The sequence below is a fragment of the Ammodytes marinus genome (genome assembly GCF_949987685.1).
Source record: "Ammodytes marinus genome assembly, chromosome: 19".
Classification (NCBI taxonomy): domain Eukaryota; kingdom Metazoa; phylum Chordata; class Actinopteri; order Uranoscopiformes; family Ammodytidae; genus Ammodytes; species Ammodytes marinus.
In genome coordinates this window covers 3,039,846-3,058,106 of record NC_137223.1, presented here as the reverse complement: position 1 = coordinate 3,058,106, position 18,261 = coordinate 3,039,846, and the positions used below count along the sequence as shown (strand labels likewise).

Here is an 18,261-nt window from a genome sequence, read left to right as displayed (position 1 = left end):
ATACACTTTATATTGTCTCTGTGGTGTGCCCTTCACCGGGGAGGAACTACACAGTTAGACAGAGGGAGAGAGAGAAGGAGGAAGAGAGAGAGAGAGAGAGACAGGGAGAGAGAGAGAGAGAGGTCTGCTTGAAGTTATTAGGGAGGTGATTATAGGGGGAACAGTGAGACGGAGCTAGAGGGAAAGAGATGGTGGGTGATGGGGGTAGATTAGAGGAGAGAGAGAGAGTGAAGCCCGGACACATGAACCAAAGTCAGCTAATGATGGGCTGTGGGTGGTACGTGCTGTGCCCTCTGCTCTGCCAGGGGGAACTACCAGCATGCAGTCCTACCATGTGTCATGCAGGAGGGAGGAGGCCTGTGCCAGCCAAGGTCACCCACCCCAAAGTGATGCTCATTTATCACCACAGCTGCGAGTTACTGTGTGCCTCAGATCAGGCATAACTATGACACAGCACTGGGGCACTACAGTTTAACCCCATCATTTCAGCCAGAATTATTTATTCAGCGTGCGTGTGCGATCACTTCTTGGCTGAACTGCCCCCCCCCCCGCTGCCTAACCTCCCATCACACCTATAGCCTACTGTGAAGGGCTGCTCATGAATCAATGTTTACTGATGAGGAGAGAGAGAGAGTGTGTGTGGGAGAGAGACATTCAAAAGGAGCAAGAAAGATGGGTCAGAAGAAAGGGAAAGATCAATTAGAATGGAAGGCATGTATGGCCTGGTAAGGTTGGGTGCTAATACCGTATCCAAAATGTATTTACAAATAATACTCCTTTTATATGTAAAAACAGCAGTTCTTAATAAATTCCTTAATTATTTGTTAGCTACAACATGATATGAGGTTATAAGTCACGTTAGAAGAAGGCTTAACACTATATCAACCTTATAAGTGCTAAATGACTAGCAGCTCTGTGATTGGATTAGGGGAAGCTGACCCAAGATGAAATAAAGGGATGATTCTCTCCTACAGTAACGTTCTAGCCTGTATCTACTGAGGGGAAGGCCTCATTCAGAGGGGCTGGCTTCATGCTGTGGGGTCATGGAGGTCACACATGGAGGTTAGCACACCTAACCACAGTGACACCAAGCCGCCTCCCCTCCTTTCCATGGAAGCAGGCCTCCTCTGCGGTGAGCCAGTGAATACACCAGGGACACTTCACTGACAATCCGTCCACTGGGACTAAAAAAGGAAAAAACTTGGGGCATGGCTATTTTTAGATGGTCTGAAAAAACTAACAGCAGCTCTGATAGAAAAGCATTGAAGACCTTGGGACAATGTCAGGGAAGGAGGAATTGTTCATTCACCTAAGAGGAAAAACAGCAACAATATGACTCATAATATAGGATTTTTTTTTTCTTTCCCTCACAACTCTAACTAGCAGACTTCAGCAGACACCGGCTGGCCCGAGGTCAGTGTTAAAAGAGTTAAGCTCTCTCATTTTGGCCTTCGCTAAGCATTCCTGCAATTCAAAGGCTATATCCAGCTATACCGCACTGCAAGGTTTCACTTTCATTCAAAGAGGGCTGGGGCGGAGTAGTAGAGTCTATAAAAGCCAAAGATCTGGGCTGGATTATCTGCTTTTCACAGCTCTCCTTCTCTCTTTTACAACACGTGTCCCTGCAGGAGGTGTGTGCCTGAGGATGCTCCAGTAGCCTCCATTAAAAAAGGCCCAGACCCTCTCCTGCTTTTATCCCTCTCAGTGTGAGCTCCACACAGTGCACAGATCGTCTCCCAGCAAGGAAGACCATAAAGTCAAGTTTGGGCATAAATGTATCTCCCAGTTTGTCTGATACTCTTTACTCTTTATGGTTGGATTCAGACAGCAGCATCTCCTCTCTGGTTTAGGGGGATTATGAGGTGTTTAAACTGGGACAACCTCGTTGGGCCACATGCCTGTCCACATACAGTACTAAACAAGCTGTCAGAGCATGCCTGTTGTTTGTGAAGTCTTAGCATTACTGTACATGTTACCAACCACATGTGCAGCTAGAGTTGAAACCACATTTAAAGGGTGAGGTTGTTGGACGGAGTGGAAGGAGAGACATTGAACATAATGGAAGTATAATGGATGGTTTCCCTGGGAGCGGCAGATGGATATTAGAATGAGGAGAGCAGTCTTGTGTTGGTTGTTGATTCATGGGGAGGACCAGAGGAAGGAGCAGGAGTGTGGGGGCTGCTAGTATAGGGTCAAGTCCTGGACACAGCTGTATTGCTAACAGAAGGTCAGCAGCCTGCACACTGTATGCACACACCTCACATCAACAGTTCACTAACATGTGTGTAACCCAGTAGGCCATTTAATGAAGGTTCAAAAGCCTCTTCTAGCTTTTTTTTTTTTTTCTTTTTCTTTTTTTTGTTGCTTGTAACGATAAAACAGAGCCAGACTACAAGGAGCTACTTTTATGACGTTGCCGTAAAAAGGTATGTCAGATATATTGGGTGAGAGTCTGCACATACAGTATATTGGGTAAATATATAAGTCGAATATACAATGTATTTAATGTGTGTGCATACATCATTCACTTGAGCCGCTGAGCTGCTGTATGCTGTCAGGCAGTGTGTGGCCTACACAGCACCACTGGGCTTTGGCTCAGGGACCAGTTGAGCACAGAACAGAGTAGAGCTCTCTGAGTGCCTTTACAGGGATGGATTGACATTTCCAGGTGCTTGTTTTGTCTTCCACACGCACCCAGACACAAGTCACAGTGTGGGGGAAACAGCGTGTTTCTACATTGTCCTTCAAATGTGCTAACAATAGTAAGAGGAGAGCATTTTTTATTGATTTATTAAGGTGTGATGAGTCATATTTCAGTAGATGTGTGGATACATAATTGAGTCAGTTTAAGATAGCATGAGGGGAAATGTCTATAATGACTATGATGCCCAATACAGGTACAACACTAAGAATACTTTTAAAGACATTCTTTCCATCTAACAGTACTGTGACCTTTTACCTGAAAATTGACCAAGGAAAGGGTTTTGAAAGCACTACCACTACAACGAGAACAGATTATCCTGGCTAAAATGCATTTTAATCATAAACCAAAGCATTACACACCATTTGAATGAAATGTATCCTACTGTCCCATCACAACCCAACTTGAAACAAAACAGAGTGAAGACTGAGGCCCCTGAGACTGCTGCCATGCTGTATTGCTTGCTCCAAAAGGAATACAACGAATACAACAAACTCCCAAATAATATTCAAAAATGATTTAATGAAAGACAGCTTATAATTTGAGGGGGAAACTACATTTTGACAGGTTCAGCATTCGAACAACCAGGAAAGGCTTTTGCATTTCAATTTGTGGGGTGAAGCTGTGGAACAGTTTGAATATGGAGATCAAGCAATGTCCAAGCATGAAACAGTTTAAAAGAAGATACAAAGAGATGGTTTTCCTGAGTTACAGTAATGAAGGAGGGCTTTGACGTCTCATTACTTGTTAACATAGTTAACTGTGTGATCAGCAGTAAGCTATTGGTCTTAAGGGTGGTGTTGTGTGCTGTGGTGGCTCGGCCTTCTGCGATGGCTGACTCCACAGTTGCTGTGGTGCTGGCAGTCGCAGTGGCTGACATTTTCAGTGTGTCAGGGAGTAGGAAACATGGGTATGTGTAGGATTATGTATAAGTGTATGGGTATACAGGAAATGTATTGGTAGGTTTGTGTGCATCTATGTGTACTGGTATGGAGTACAGATATGCAAGTGTTTGTTTGTACGCTTGTGTGTATCTATGTGTATCGGTATGGTGTACAGATATGCAAGTGTTGATACATAGAATTGATATCATGAAAATGAGAAATGAGTCTGAAGTTTTGATTTTGATTTCTGACCTGCAAATATTGTTTAAAGAAGTGGGGTGGGATTGAACAAGTTTTTACTTCTTCCCTTTTCAAATATGTTGTGGCATTTTTATAGAGTGCTTGGCGGCCTTATCAGTGCACGAGTCTCTAGGGCTGACTCCTGTTGCATTTTTATTATTGTATTGTTGTTGCATATTTGAAATAAATCATTCATTCATTCATTCACATAAACCATTGTTAGAATATACTTTTCAGGAATGTTGCATTCAGGATAACTTTAGCTTTGACTCAGTGAATCACAATGTGTGATGTCTATTACATGCATTATTACATAGGTGTAGTGTTGCTGTTGTTGTCAAAGTCTAAATTATATCTATAGCACATTTAAAAACACCATCAGTTGACCAAAGTGCTGTACAAGATACAATACAAAATAACATATAAGATACATGAAAAACAAAAGTTAGGAGTGTCAAAGTCTCAACTTGTGTTAAAGGCCAATGCAACAAAAGTGAGTCTTCAGCAACGTTTTAAACTGTTCAACTTTACAGGGATCCAGGTTCTATTCATTCACACAGTCATACTGGTGGTGGTAAACTACGGTAGTCGCCACAGCTGCCCTGGGGTAGACTGACAGAAGCGTGGCTAACATTCAGCGCCAATACTGCTGCAATTTCCCCAAAGTCCTCAACTTTCAGAACAACAAGACAAAGGACAGTCAGTGTCAGGGTCAAACACTGTATTAGAAAATGAGCCTTTCCAAGAACATGCTTTTATACTGCTAGGAAATCCATTGCCTCAAACTGTGGATATAAATGCCACCAGTTTAGTATGAACAAAGCCAACAGTGCATTTCAGCTTGAGGGTGCTGCACCTTCCTGCAAATGTGCAGAAATGAAGAAGGTGCAACGTTTTTTTTTTGCTGGCGCACACTCTCTATCTCAGCCTCATCATTATATGAGTGCATGCAGGATGTTGTGGGAAGCCTCAAATACACATTGAACCATGTTAAGTTTCCATACACCTCCTTAAAGAACAACGGTAGGAGAGCAGTGTAATAATGTGACTCAGGCCCAAGACGCTTTAAGAAAGAAAACCCCTCTGTTGTTCCATTCTAAAGGAAAGTAGTTTAGCTGATGCAGTGTCAACCAGTCATTCTATAAATAGACCAGTGAGGCCTGCTCTGCGTCCTGCTCTTAACCCTCTATATTTCATCTGCACTGTTTCACTTCAAACTAACCGGAGCCCATTCTGGAGTCAAACAAGGCCGTGGCCCCCGGTCATGGCTTTGACTCTGGCTGGTTGTCGTCGTCCTCCCAGTCTCCACCCTTGTCTGTACAACCTTCCAAGATAAAAACACACTGCCGTCCACATAAACACACCACTCACAGCAGTTGCATGTATTATTATTACCCAAGCAGCCACACGCATTCTTTGGGGCCTCTTACTACACACACAGTGAATGCTGAGGAACTTCTTCAAGCCTGGGGAGAGAACCCAGCCTGATCTCTGAGCTTAACATTCGTTTCTCTCTCTGATCAATCTAGCCTCCAGTCAGACCGGAAACCTCCACACTCTCCGTCCGTTAGTGGAAGGAAAGCCCCTGATTGGTTCATGTAGTAGTTGGCGTCAACATGGATCGCCGAGTACATTTGTGAGATATGGTTGGTCTCACGAGGCTATATTGACGACTGCACCAATCAATGCAGTGATCTGTCTTCTCTACAGCCCCGTTGCTAGGTTATAGCACATTGAGTACTGTGAGTGTAACCACGCAGTAACCATGACAATAAGACAGCCTGTCAATGATAGAGGGTGGACACGGGATGGAAGACAGTGGGCAGTGCAGCATCAGTCCACCTCTGCTCTGACTATGGCTGGCTGTGTATTGGCAAGGACTTCTTGATACCATACGCATCACGATACATGGCTCACAATATGATGATGACAATAATGCATATTTAAATATATTGAGATATTCCACATAGTTTAATGAAAATGTAAAAACAGAGCTGGAATACTGGTTGCTGTGTAAAATCTGGGTGGTCTAAACACATCACATCACATTATAGTGGCAGCACTGATGTGTGTGTGTGTGTGTGTGTGTGTGTGTGTGTGTGGGAATCAGCTGGGACTCCTGCGCCAGTGTGTGCAGCTGCCTGGCTCGGTACAGCACGTTCCTGTTGCACACAGAACGGCAGCGTCTAGACAGCACACACACACACACACACACACACACACACACACACACACACACACACACACACACACACACACACACACACACACACACACACACACACACACACACACACACACACACACACACACACACACACACACACACACACACACACACACACACACACACACAAACACGAACACTGCTCAGCACCTCCAAAGAGGATTGTGTTCCGACTAGGGATGATCTATAATGCTCATCATTCTTTGCCTTCACAGGGTTTATAATATATGCATGGCTACACACATGCACAGCCACACACAAGAGATGCAAAGTGAACGGCAAACTGTACATCAAAAAAAAAAGGATAATTGTATTATTGTTTATTGATCATATTGTGTGATCTATTATATGGATATTATAGAATAATAGAATAAGTAAAGCAGTTCCTATATTATTGATTGGCGATTTTTCCTCTTTGTTAAATGAATCAGCGGGATACACTGTGTCTCAGGTTCATTCTATGAAGGTGAAGTGTTTTTTTTCAGGAATGCAATGAATTGTTTTCCAAGAGGCAGTGAGGCACCTTTAAAAGGTTCAGTAAGCGGAATGGTCGGTTTAGCTAACTTCCTGTCAGTTACTGCAGTTAGCAGTCCCCTCGCTCACCCCCACGTCACCACATTAATGCACTGCGGTCTTCAAGCAGCGAGTTATCTAGCATCATTTCAGATCCGTAAGTGTGATAAACATGATAAAAACCATCAAAACAGACACTGGGAAGGATTTTTACCTGCTCCGCCATTGTAGGCGCATAAACATTCTCCCATCTGTCGCTCTTCACGTGCACCGGCAGTGAGACGGGTGCTGGTTTGTAGCGTTCTCTCTTCTGATTGGTTATCAGTAGTGGGATCCCCGAAAAGTTTAATTGCCGATTACATGCAGAGCGGGTGACTGAGAGATCGGCTTTATGAAACGAGCACACTATATAAGTGATCACTGTATGAATAAAGAGCGATTTAACACTTATATTAACATAAATAAATCGCTTACTTCACCTTTACTTATTTTAGAAAAAGTGACAGCTAGTTTTGCACTTCTTTCCAGTCATCTTGGTTTAGGAGGATAGAGGAACCTTTGATTTATTAATCAATGTTTTATATATATTTATTTTTTAGGGTTAAGGGTTTTTTTTTTTAAATCTTCGTTTGATCAATAGAAACCTTATTTAAAAAAGGATTGAGTTTGGTGAAATGGAGGTTTACACTTCATTCTTTATAGGGAAATTCATGTTTGTTCGGGCATTTTCATTGGTAGTTTCAGACATATTGATTCAAATCTAAATTGAGTGTGGTATGAAGTAATGGGGGGTTTTATTTGTAGGCCATATCGCCTATAGCCCTAACCAGAGCAGAATCCATCAGGGGGCTTCCTGTGTGTGACTAACCAACCATCCATCCTGCTTCAATCATGCGTGAAGCCACTACCAACCCCTATCAATACATCTGTATATAGCTTTGTAAAGCCAACATAGACACTGGAACAATATAAATCACAGGGGCCAGTTTGGAAGAAGGTTTTCGTCTCCTGGTCTCCACAGTCTCTCATCAAAATGTATACACTCTACCTGCGTTCTGAATCGCATACTCTTTCTTTTTTCTATTCTACATACTAGTTCTGACGATAAAAATTATCTAATTAGGATGCAGTATGCTACAATTTGGACTTACTTTTTTATTTTTTTTTAAGATATGTTTTTGGCATTTTTATGCTTTATTGATAGTGTAGAGACAGAGTTGAAATGGGGCTGAGAGGGAAGTGACATGCAGAGAACGACCGCGGGCTGGAATCGAACCCGGGTCCGCTGCTGCCATGGGGGGGACGCCCTACCAACTGAGCTAAGGGCGCCCCCAATTTGGACATACTTTTACTTATTTATTTCATCATAAAATTGCACCTTGATCTTGCCTATTTCTTTTATATCCGTCGCATCCCCGTTTGTTTTCATATGGAGGCTCCGTCGATGTGACGTCACTTCAGGTGCGCACTGGATTATGGGTCAGAATCGCCCAAATAGGATGCTGTTTTCAACACTAAACATCTTGGCCGAATGTAGTAGACATCCGGGTACTTCTAACCATCCTAAATCTGGCCACAAGAATCGGGTCAGCCTAAATCTTTTATCTACCATACTAAATAGTAGAAAGTATGCGATTCAGAATGCAGGGTCTGTGTGATGGAAGCCTTGTGTCCTTCCAAACCACATCCACTGAAGCGGGCAGCCTCTCAGACTCCATTATGAAGCATTTAGACTGTTCATTCACCGCCACAGCGATATCATAAGCGAGAGGCGGGCCTGATGCAATTTGCCCCCCGTGGTCTTTTCACAGTTTGTATCTAGGCAGCTCTCCAACACGGCGGGGGGGCATCCATTAAGATCAATCGACAGATGACATTTGAAGAGGGCTAGCATGATGTTGTAGCAGTACCGCTCTCACAGTCCGTCTCAACTTCATGAAATGTCAAGCTATACGTTTACAAAAGATTACACAGGTCTACCTTCACAACTGTGTCATGGTTTTATGCTAAGCTAGGTCAGGTCAGGTGTGCCATTTGTGCAGCAGAGCAAAGTCTCGAAATGAAGAGATTCAAAAAATCCATTGCAGATTAGAAAAGTAATTCACGTCAATTCCTGCCCCGTGCAGCTGCTTACTGTGGTCACTACAACATACCACCAGAAAAAGGGCCTGTTTATTCTAAACTACCTAGACAAACAACTGTCACGTGAAGTAGTATTATTTACACTTTTGCAGGTGTATATTGCATGTGTAACTGAACATATTGAAAGTGGTACAGGTTATCGTTAAAGGCCGACTTCACCGGTTGGAATATGAAGGTGTATTGAACTCGGAGAGCCTATTTAGTATAAATGTGCAAAAAAAATTAAATCGGATCATCCTAGCCTGAGAAAAGGCAGAAAGAGTGTTTTATGGTCTCACTGTCTAACCCTACAGTTTCCTTCTTGTGACATCACAGTAAGGGTTAGGATTAACAGGACAGCTGGGCCAAGGGAAGACTGAGGGAAGACTGAGGGAAGAAAAACCTGATTCATTATATCATAATAGTGATTTTATAATGATAGAACGCCAGTTCAGTATGGGTGAAGTATTCCTTTAAGGTCTTTGAAAAAACAGCAGCACCGGTGTCAGCGTGCGTATCAAATCAAATCAAATCAAATCAAATCAAATCAAATCAAATCAAATCAAATCAAATCAAATCAGTTTTTTGTATAGCCCAATATCACAAATAGACATTTGCCTCAGTGGACTTTACATTCAATACCGTATGACACCCTTCCCTAGACCGTTAGCTTAGACCCTATTCAACACCTTGGGACATTGTTGTGGTTAGGGTTCAGAGTCAGTTGCGGACCGTAGTTCTGCCACCACTGACAATGTGCTTAATTGTATCATATGTAGCGTTTATTTTTGAGGAAGTGCACACACTCACACACACACACACACACACACACACACACACACACACACACACACACACACACACACACACACACACACACACACACACACACACACACACACACACACACACACACACACACACACACACACACACACACACACACACACACACACACACACACACACACACACACACACACACACACACACACACACACCTCTCCAAAGGAATGCAGGATACCTTGGTTTGTAGTCAAAGGATCGTCAGTCGCTCGCTACAATACATGAAGGAAGTCTGTGTGAACGTGAAAATGATTCACTCTCAAAGAAAGTAGTTGAACATTGGATATGAAACAGGTTTAAGGACAAAAGGACAACTTACTTACTTAAAGGCTTCTGTACATTTCACATTTTACTAGTGGCCACTTAGAACTCTTTTTGTAGGATTTTGGTCGCATCTTTCATTTGTAATGGGTAGGACTCATTCAACGAAATCAAAACAATACTTTTTCTTGCCACTGACTAAAATGTGTCCATTATCAAAAGTTTCCAAAACGTCCTGTCCTTATAGCTGGCATGGCACGGATAATGAGATTTGAAATCTTGTGGATTCACTTTTAAATCTGATAGTTCCTGATTCTTATCATTTTGACTATTTTGGCCAAGTACTTGTTGAAGCCGCTTGAGTGTACACTGTTTTTATTTCGATTTTTATATGAAAGATTCATTCTCAAAGTGAGGTGTCAAAACCTGTAAACCTGGTATCATTGGCCAAATTAGCCAAATAAATCTGTAACGAAATCACTTGCTGTAGTTGTCAATCGGCTCTCAGGTACAGGAGAACAACAACTGTCAAAGTCCTATCCAAGAACAGTTTAAGAAGAACTCTACACTGTCTGCTAACAGAAAGGATAATGTCCCAGCATCCTTAGCGGGCCTCTAAATCAGCTGAGCCTCTCCCTGCAGTCAAAACACTGAGGTTAAAGCAGCACTAATTCCTGTGGGGCTGTTCATTAAGCTTCTTGCTCAGTCCCCGGGGACCCTGGGTAGACATATGCGCCCCCCCCCCACCCCTCCCTCTCACCCCTCCCATCATAATTAAAACCACGTCACAGCTTAACCTCCAACATGTGGCGGCCTGATGGAAACTGGCTGCCCATTATTGACAAACCAGAGCAGGCCCCCGAGCAGAGGAAGCTATGCAACATCAAAAGCGCCCTTAGCGTTTGGTTGGTTTGCACACCATTTAACAGCACTGAACCACTGGACAACCTTCACAACAGCATCACTGCTAAATAAGACGTGATGACACAGCTTAGCAGGGACATGGAGAGCTTTGAGGAAAAACCAAGTGCAGTCCACATGAGGGGAATTTGGATAAGTGAAGCTCTGTGTGTAGAGTAGAAACCTCCAAAACAACATGGAGGATTTGTGAGGTCTTTGTTCCGTGGGTTGATGCTCATCTTTGCCCCGGGCGGGTGGGGTTAAGAAGATTAGGCTAATTTGCAAACCAGAATTGTCTCTCCTTGCGAGGTTTTCAGCTCCAGCCATGGCCATGTGAAAAGGATCCATTGTTAAGCCTGTGTGCGGCCGTGTCCATAATAAGCCCACCCGAGTGTGAATTAAAAAGGCCCCCCGGTACAACCCCGAGCCCTCTTGCCTGCTCCACTGACAATATACCTGTCAGGGCTCTCAGCAGGCTGGGCAGTAAGTCTAAAGAGGCTCAATGAGGAGCTACAGATGCTTTTCTTTCCGGCTGTCCGTTCCCCCTCCCACCCCCTGCCTTTTTCAAAGCAGCCAATAAAAATTCATTCTCTTTTTCCCCTGGCCATATGGCGGCCTAGACACTTAATCTGCATGCACACAGATTGGATTAAACATATAGGTTACTTTGACTAAAGACGCATTTCTGCTGTTAGAAGCACACAGCAGATACAGGCAGAGAAGATGAGAAGGTGCAGTGCTACATGACAACACACACAACTTCAACCTAGGAGGTGCCTTCAGCAGGAAATGAAGAACTTTCTGAGACATTAAAGGTCACCTTCCTATAATACACAATGCACTTTTTCATGGGTTTTTCAACATTAATATGGGTCCCCCGGTGTTAGGAGACACAACAACCATCTCTCTTTCTCTCCACCTCCGCCTTTCTGAAAACCTCATTCGGTTTTCGCTCCCCTTATGACATCATAACGGGAAAAAAAGCCATGCCCCATCATTACCAATTTAACTAGCAGCAGACCCGGGTTCGATTCCAGCCCGCGGTCGTTATCTGCATGTCACTCTCCTCTCTGCCCCATTTCAACTATGTCTCTACACTATCAATAAAGCATAAAAATGCCAAAAAAAATCTTAAAAAATAAAAATAATAATTCTACCTGAAAATGACAATGTTGAGCCAGACATATGAGCAGAATGTGTGACCTTTAATCATTGAACAGATCCAAAGCAGGTCATGAGTCGACTGCAGCTTATGTGGTGAAGGTGGACTCTTCAGCGAGTTGACGAGTCAGTAACACAGGATGAGGTTATGAAACTCTAGCATCTGCATAGTCGGCACAGATCGCTCAAACACACTGGCACACACACTGACACACACACACACACACACACACACACACACACACACACACACACACACACACACACACACACACACACACACACACACACACACACACACACACACACACACACACACACACACACACACACACACACAGACCACAGACGTGCTTCCTGTAGCAGGCAGCAGCGTTACAGCATTCTGCAGCCAGCAGCATCCAGCCAGCTGTCGGTTCATAAACTTTAAACCCGTGTTGCCTCCCCCAGTCAGTCAAACAAACAAGACGATCGGTATAAACAGGCAACAACACTCATGCATAAATATCCCTGTCCCTCTCTGAGCCATACTTAAGCCTTGTGCTTGTTGCCTACAACACCCACCCAATCAAAGCTCTATTACAGACAACACTAGAGAGTTGTGGGGCTTCATTGAGATATGGTTAAATAGCTGTAGTGGAACCCATGGCTTACCCTTCGCCCACTCTGGCCTCTTTATCTGAGATAGGACTGACACACGAGGGCCACACCTCTAAAGGAACTTGGTGTGGAGGTGTACCACAGTTGGTCTATCATCCCACCTTCTCTTGTTTATCCCTCCATCCCTCCTCTTCATTCTAAAACTCAACTTGTTAGCCTCATAGCATAATTGCCTAAATCATATTTACTCTACTCTACTTTTACTCTACATCTACTCTATTCTACATCTACTCTACTCTACACCTACTTTACCCTACTCTATAACCCTTAAAATATGACGTAGGCAATTATGCTATTAGGCTAACGAAAAGTAGACGTAGAGTAGAGTAGATGTAGAATAGAGTAGATGTAGAGTAAAAGTAGAGTAGAGTAAATATGATTTAGGCAATTATGCTAGGAGGCTAACAAACTGATTTGCTGGAAAGAATCGTTAAAAAAGGTGAGAAAAACCTCAAACACAGAATATATCAAAAAATACACGTACTTCTCTCTGTGCAAGCCGGATCTGACTGTCTACTACCAAGGAACAAAAATCCATCCTAAAAATAAAGCAGCTCTGTCTTGGCAAGCAAACCCTACATTTTTGGTTCCATTTGGCTGTTATGCGTGTATATTTTTACCTTGAGGTATTTCTGCACATTGTTCTACAAGACTCTGTTATGGGAGTAAACGAAACATACTATTTTGTTCACTGACACAGGCAACGTCGGTCGACCAGAGTGAAACCACAAATTGTTTGTTAGGAGCGTGACAGGTGCTTTGTGTCCAAACTGCTCATTTCCCCCTCTCTACACTGACATGTAGAACAAACTAAATGCAGCAGAACATTGGCTTCTCTGGGTTTTTTTTGCCAACTGCACTTTGGGAAATCTAAGAAAAATAAATACTTGAAGTATACAAGGTTTATAAATGAAAGATGAAAAACGTGTATAACCAACATACGAGTAACAATGGCGGACTGAATGTTTCATTACTGCTTATACACAATATTATCTCAGCTGTTTGAAACATGACGCTTTCATACTGCTTGTTTTGTTTGACCAAAATTAAGCCAAATTTTATTCATACAGTGATCCCTTAAATATAGTGTGCGCGTTTCATGAAGCCGATCTCTCAGTCACTCGCTCTGCATGTAATCGGCAAATAAACTTTTCGGGGATAACACTACTGATAACCAATCAGAAGAGAGAACGCTACAAACCGGAACCCGTCTCACTGCCGGACCGGTGCACGTGCAGAGCGACAGATGGGTGAATGTGTATGTGACTACAATGGAGGAGCAGGTAACAATCCTTCCCAATGTCTGTTTTGATGGTTTTTATCATGTTTTATCACACTTACAGATCTGAGATGATGCTAGATAACTCGCTGCTTGAAGACCGCAGTGCATTAATGTGGTGACGTGGGGACGAGGGAGGGGACTGCTAACTGCAGTCACTGACAGGAAGTTAGCTAAACTGACATTCCGCTTACTGAACCTTTAAAAATTGCTCCATGATTATTATCATAAATTGCAGGTACATTTTCTGTACAGGTGAAACTCATTGTTTCACCTGTACATTGGTTTAAAGTTCTACACATTGAAGGAATCTATGCCGAGGAGCAGTGAATCCTCAGGTTCTTTTCATGAAATGTGTATCTAAATGATGTATATCTACACCCACAAACGCATGATATGAAGATGTCTCCAATCAGGGCTGTACAGTGCGACAGTTTTGATCGCATTTGCTACTGAAATTGATCACGTGCGATGATGAATACGAATCCTATCGCACTCGTGCGACAGGTTGATAATGAGGAGAGGCTGTCTTTGAAACACAGAGGAGAGATGCACAACACTGCTTAGAGGGCTCTACATTAACACTGCGGGTAAATGAGTCTTAGGCAAGTAAGTTATTAAGTCCACCCTCCACTTTGGCTGGTGAAAGATGTGTGCTCGGGATCTGTGCTCGTGCAGCGATTCTAGGTATAAAAACTTCACGGCTGCATCTAGACCATATAGGCTTCAACGGCAATTGCCGGAAGGAGACGGCACATTACCGCAGTTAAGTTAGCGCGTGTACAAACAGAACATTTCCTGTGCGCCTTCACATTAAAAGCCTGTTACTAGCCAAACGTGAATTGACTTTTATTTTGAAGCCGGTAAGAACAGGAAGTTAGCGCTTTTTTCTAGCTTGAAAGTCAACTCCTTCAGCTGCAGAGAACAGTCAACAGTAGCCTAGTTAAACAAAGTTTTAAATAAGCCACTGAAAAGCTACTCCCAACACATTCACAACAACCTATTTAATTTATCCTAAATTGTACCAATGTGTATACTTATTTATTTAATAGGCTATGTATAATGTTTTAAAGTTTGGTTTTAATTAACAGAAGGACATTATAATAATAATACTGAATCAGCAAAAAATTGCAATTGGCAGGTTAGATTCTTTTTTCTAAATCAGTGCACCCCTATTCATTTTTCTACAATTATTACTGCACACACTAGGATATCATATTAATTGTGAATCTCAAATGAGACCAGGATGACATGCTCAAAGGTAATTAGAGCAAAATGCAAGGGTTAAGGTTATGCAAGTTTTCAATCATAGCCTACTTTGTGTGCTACCAAATTTATTTTTGTGCTACTGAATTTTTTTGCTTGCTAGCACCAGTGCTACCACCTAAAAAAATAAGCGTACAGCCCTGTCTCCAATGGATATGCCCTGAACCCATGTTCCTGCTATGAAGTATAGTAAAAACATATTTAGGATGACCCCAATACATATGGACAGATGTAGCCCGTTTAAATCAGCATACTTTTTTGGTGATACGGACCCACAAAACCCACTTCACACACCCGAGGTTACATCACATCGACGGAGTTTTCGAGGGAAAACAACCAGCGATGAGAAGTACAGTATATAAGCAAGGCACGGCCAGGCACGATGTTATTATGAAATAAATATGTAAAAGTATGTCCAAATTGTAGCATACTGCATGCTAACTACATACTGTATACCGTACTTTTCTGCTGTAGTATGTGGAATAGTAAAAAGAAAGAGATGTGCGATTTGGAACACAGGCATGGTTTCTGCGACCCGGAGCAGTGCTGCTGTCACTGTTAGGGACTGAGTGATATGTTGACAGTGATGGGTGTTGACTGAGAGATGGAGGAACCAGCACACCACAGTGTTGAGAGTTCAGAGCCTTAATCCACACACCTCTCTGCTCTCTCCAGCACAGCTCCTTGACAGTGTAGTGATGGGGAACATGTAAGAGGGTTCTGGTACATTGTGTATGTATGATGCATTGTCTTTGTTTTTACTGTGTAGATTGATGCAGGCATGTCAGCAGTGTAGGTGAATAAGTGTGTGAATGAGAACATACAGTATACAATGCCATTCAGTAGAGCTAAGCGTGGTGTCCTTGCTGACTTTGTACCCTATTTTTTTTTTTATTATTATTTTTTTCTTCTTCTTTTTTGTTGTTCTAGGTGAGTATACTCCCATGTTCAAGTGGGTATATGTGAGAAAAAAAAACTAAAAAACATGGACATGATAGTTAAGTGTATTCTTCTGTGATCATCAACATTTCCAAAAATGAAAGAGGGCTGGTTCTATAAAGCAGGTAAGGTCTATGCTCTGAACCTTCAGCTGATGTTGCTACACTGAGTGGCCTCAGGCTGGGTGACAGGCACAGCCAGTCTACAGCACATAGCACAGCACAGCACAGCACAGCACAGCACAGCACAGCCTGTATGAGCTATGCTGGCTTACAATACACTTTTGCAGCCCACATTCTGAACACATCGCCTAATTAGTGACAGGAAGGAAAAAGCACACGGACCCAAAGATGCCACCACCAGATGTGTCAATATAACGTGGAGTGGAAGCTTAACTAGGTTCATTAAGCAGCACGACTTGTTACCCACTGCCTTTATCTTCATAACACCGGGCTAAAACCGGGGAACCACAATGGAGCAACAGTCTGAGGGCCAGGCCTGACATTTGGGTGAATAGATGCAGCACAGCCCACACTGGCACAGTCATTATCATAGAGGTGACATGCTGAGGAGGAGGAGAGAGAGAGATAGAGAGAGAGAGAGAGAGAGAGAGCACAGCCCGCTATGAAGGGCATACACAGGGAAGTGTTTGTCTCAAGGCTGACAATGATAACAGCAATGAATAATCAGTGTGAGGGATACTGATTACCACGCTGTGCTGTTTGTTTTCAAAAAGGCAGAAAGAGATGAGGAGGCATGAGAACATGATATGGAATCACTGACTCATTTTCTGTTTCTCACCCGCCCAGGGAGAGCGCTAAAGCACACACGCACACACACACACACACACACACACACACACACACATCTCACTTCCTAGCACTAGCAAACGCTCACATACTCACACAGTGAAGCTCTTCCGGTAAAAATCAAATCAAAAGCGAGAGTCACGTGTGGGATTCATCTTTCACAAGGAGCTTTGTCTGTGAGCCAGGCAGGAGCAGAGTAGGAAAGTGGAGCACACACACACACACACACACACACACACACACACACACACACACACACACACACACACACACACACACACACACACACACACACACACACACACACACACACACACACACACACACACACACACACACACACACACACACACACACACACACACACACACAGCTCTGACTGAGCCTGCATAATTAATACACTCGCTATGAAGGTCAGATACTCAGCTGACTGTGGCTTCCTGGAGGAATCCCTTGTTCAGCTGATTCCTACTAACCCATTGATGAATTCCCTTCTCCTTTTAGAGCTGTTTGTGGGTTGCTGGGCTGGGCTTCTCTAACAATGTGTCTCCTTTGTAAGAAGGCTGGGTTTGGGCTCCTGGACTCTGGGCTGAAATGCTTCTGAGGGTAGGCCTCTCGTGGACATCTCTTTGGATTCAAGACGGCTCACAGGACAATTGAAGCTTAACAAATAGTATGCTGTGTAGTAGAAACAGAGGCTCCTTGAGTTGGACTGGGGGGAATACAAAATATGATCAAGTCTGGCTGCCAGCTGTTTGGAGTTTATGGTACAGAATGGGTGACGGATGAAAGGGAGGACAATAAATACAGCGTCTTTACTAAAGACCGTATCTCACTGGGCTGCGACTGTTTGCAACAAGTTGGAGACTGCATTCGCGAGGGAGTCTCTAAACTGTCTCAATTTCCTCGCATGAGTCGCAGAGACTCGCAGTCCTGTTGCTTGAATTTTGAACATCTTTGCGAAAAATTTTCTCTCAAAATAGTCTCAGGTGTGTCGCACGCGACGCAAACCCTTCTCAATTTAGTCTCCGCGAGTCAGAAAGTGCGAGAAGTGTGAGACAACTTTGCGAGGGTTTGGCGACATATGAAACTAAATTGAGACTGATTTGAGACAAAAATGAGACTGACTTTCCGTTCCTGCGACGCTCGTCAGATGTTCGCAAGACATAAATGCGAGCTCCCGACAAGTTATGGCCAGGACATTCGCAAACGTGTCGTGAGGAACCAACTCAGTGAGACTGCAAGTGAAAATTGTACACACACACACACACACACACACACACACACACACACACACACACACACACACACACACACACACACACACACACACACACACACACACACACACACACACACACACACACACACACACACACACACACACACACACACACACACACACACACACACACACACACACACACACACACACACACACACACACACAGCAGC

The 18,261-nt window shown here is 43.3% G+C and overlaps 1 protein-coding gene across 5 annotated transcripts in view; it reads right to left on the bottom strand.

Annotated features, from left to right (window-relative positions):
* Window positions 1–18,261, bottom strand: part of fynb (FYN proto-oncogene, Src family tyrosine kinase b) — a 74,615-nt gene that overhangs the window by 42,026 nt on the left and 14,328 nt on the right. The window lies entirely within an intron of this gene.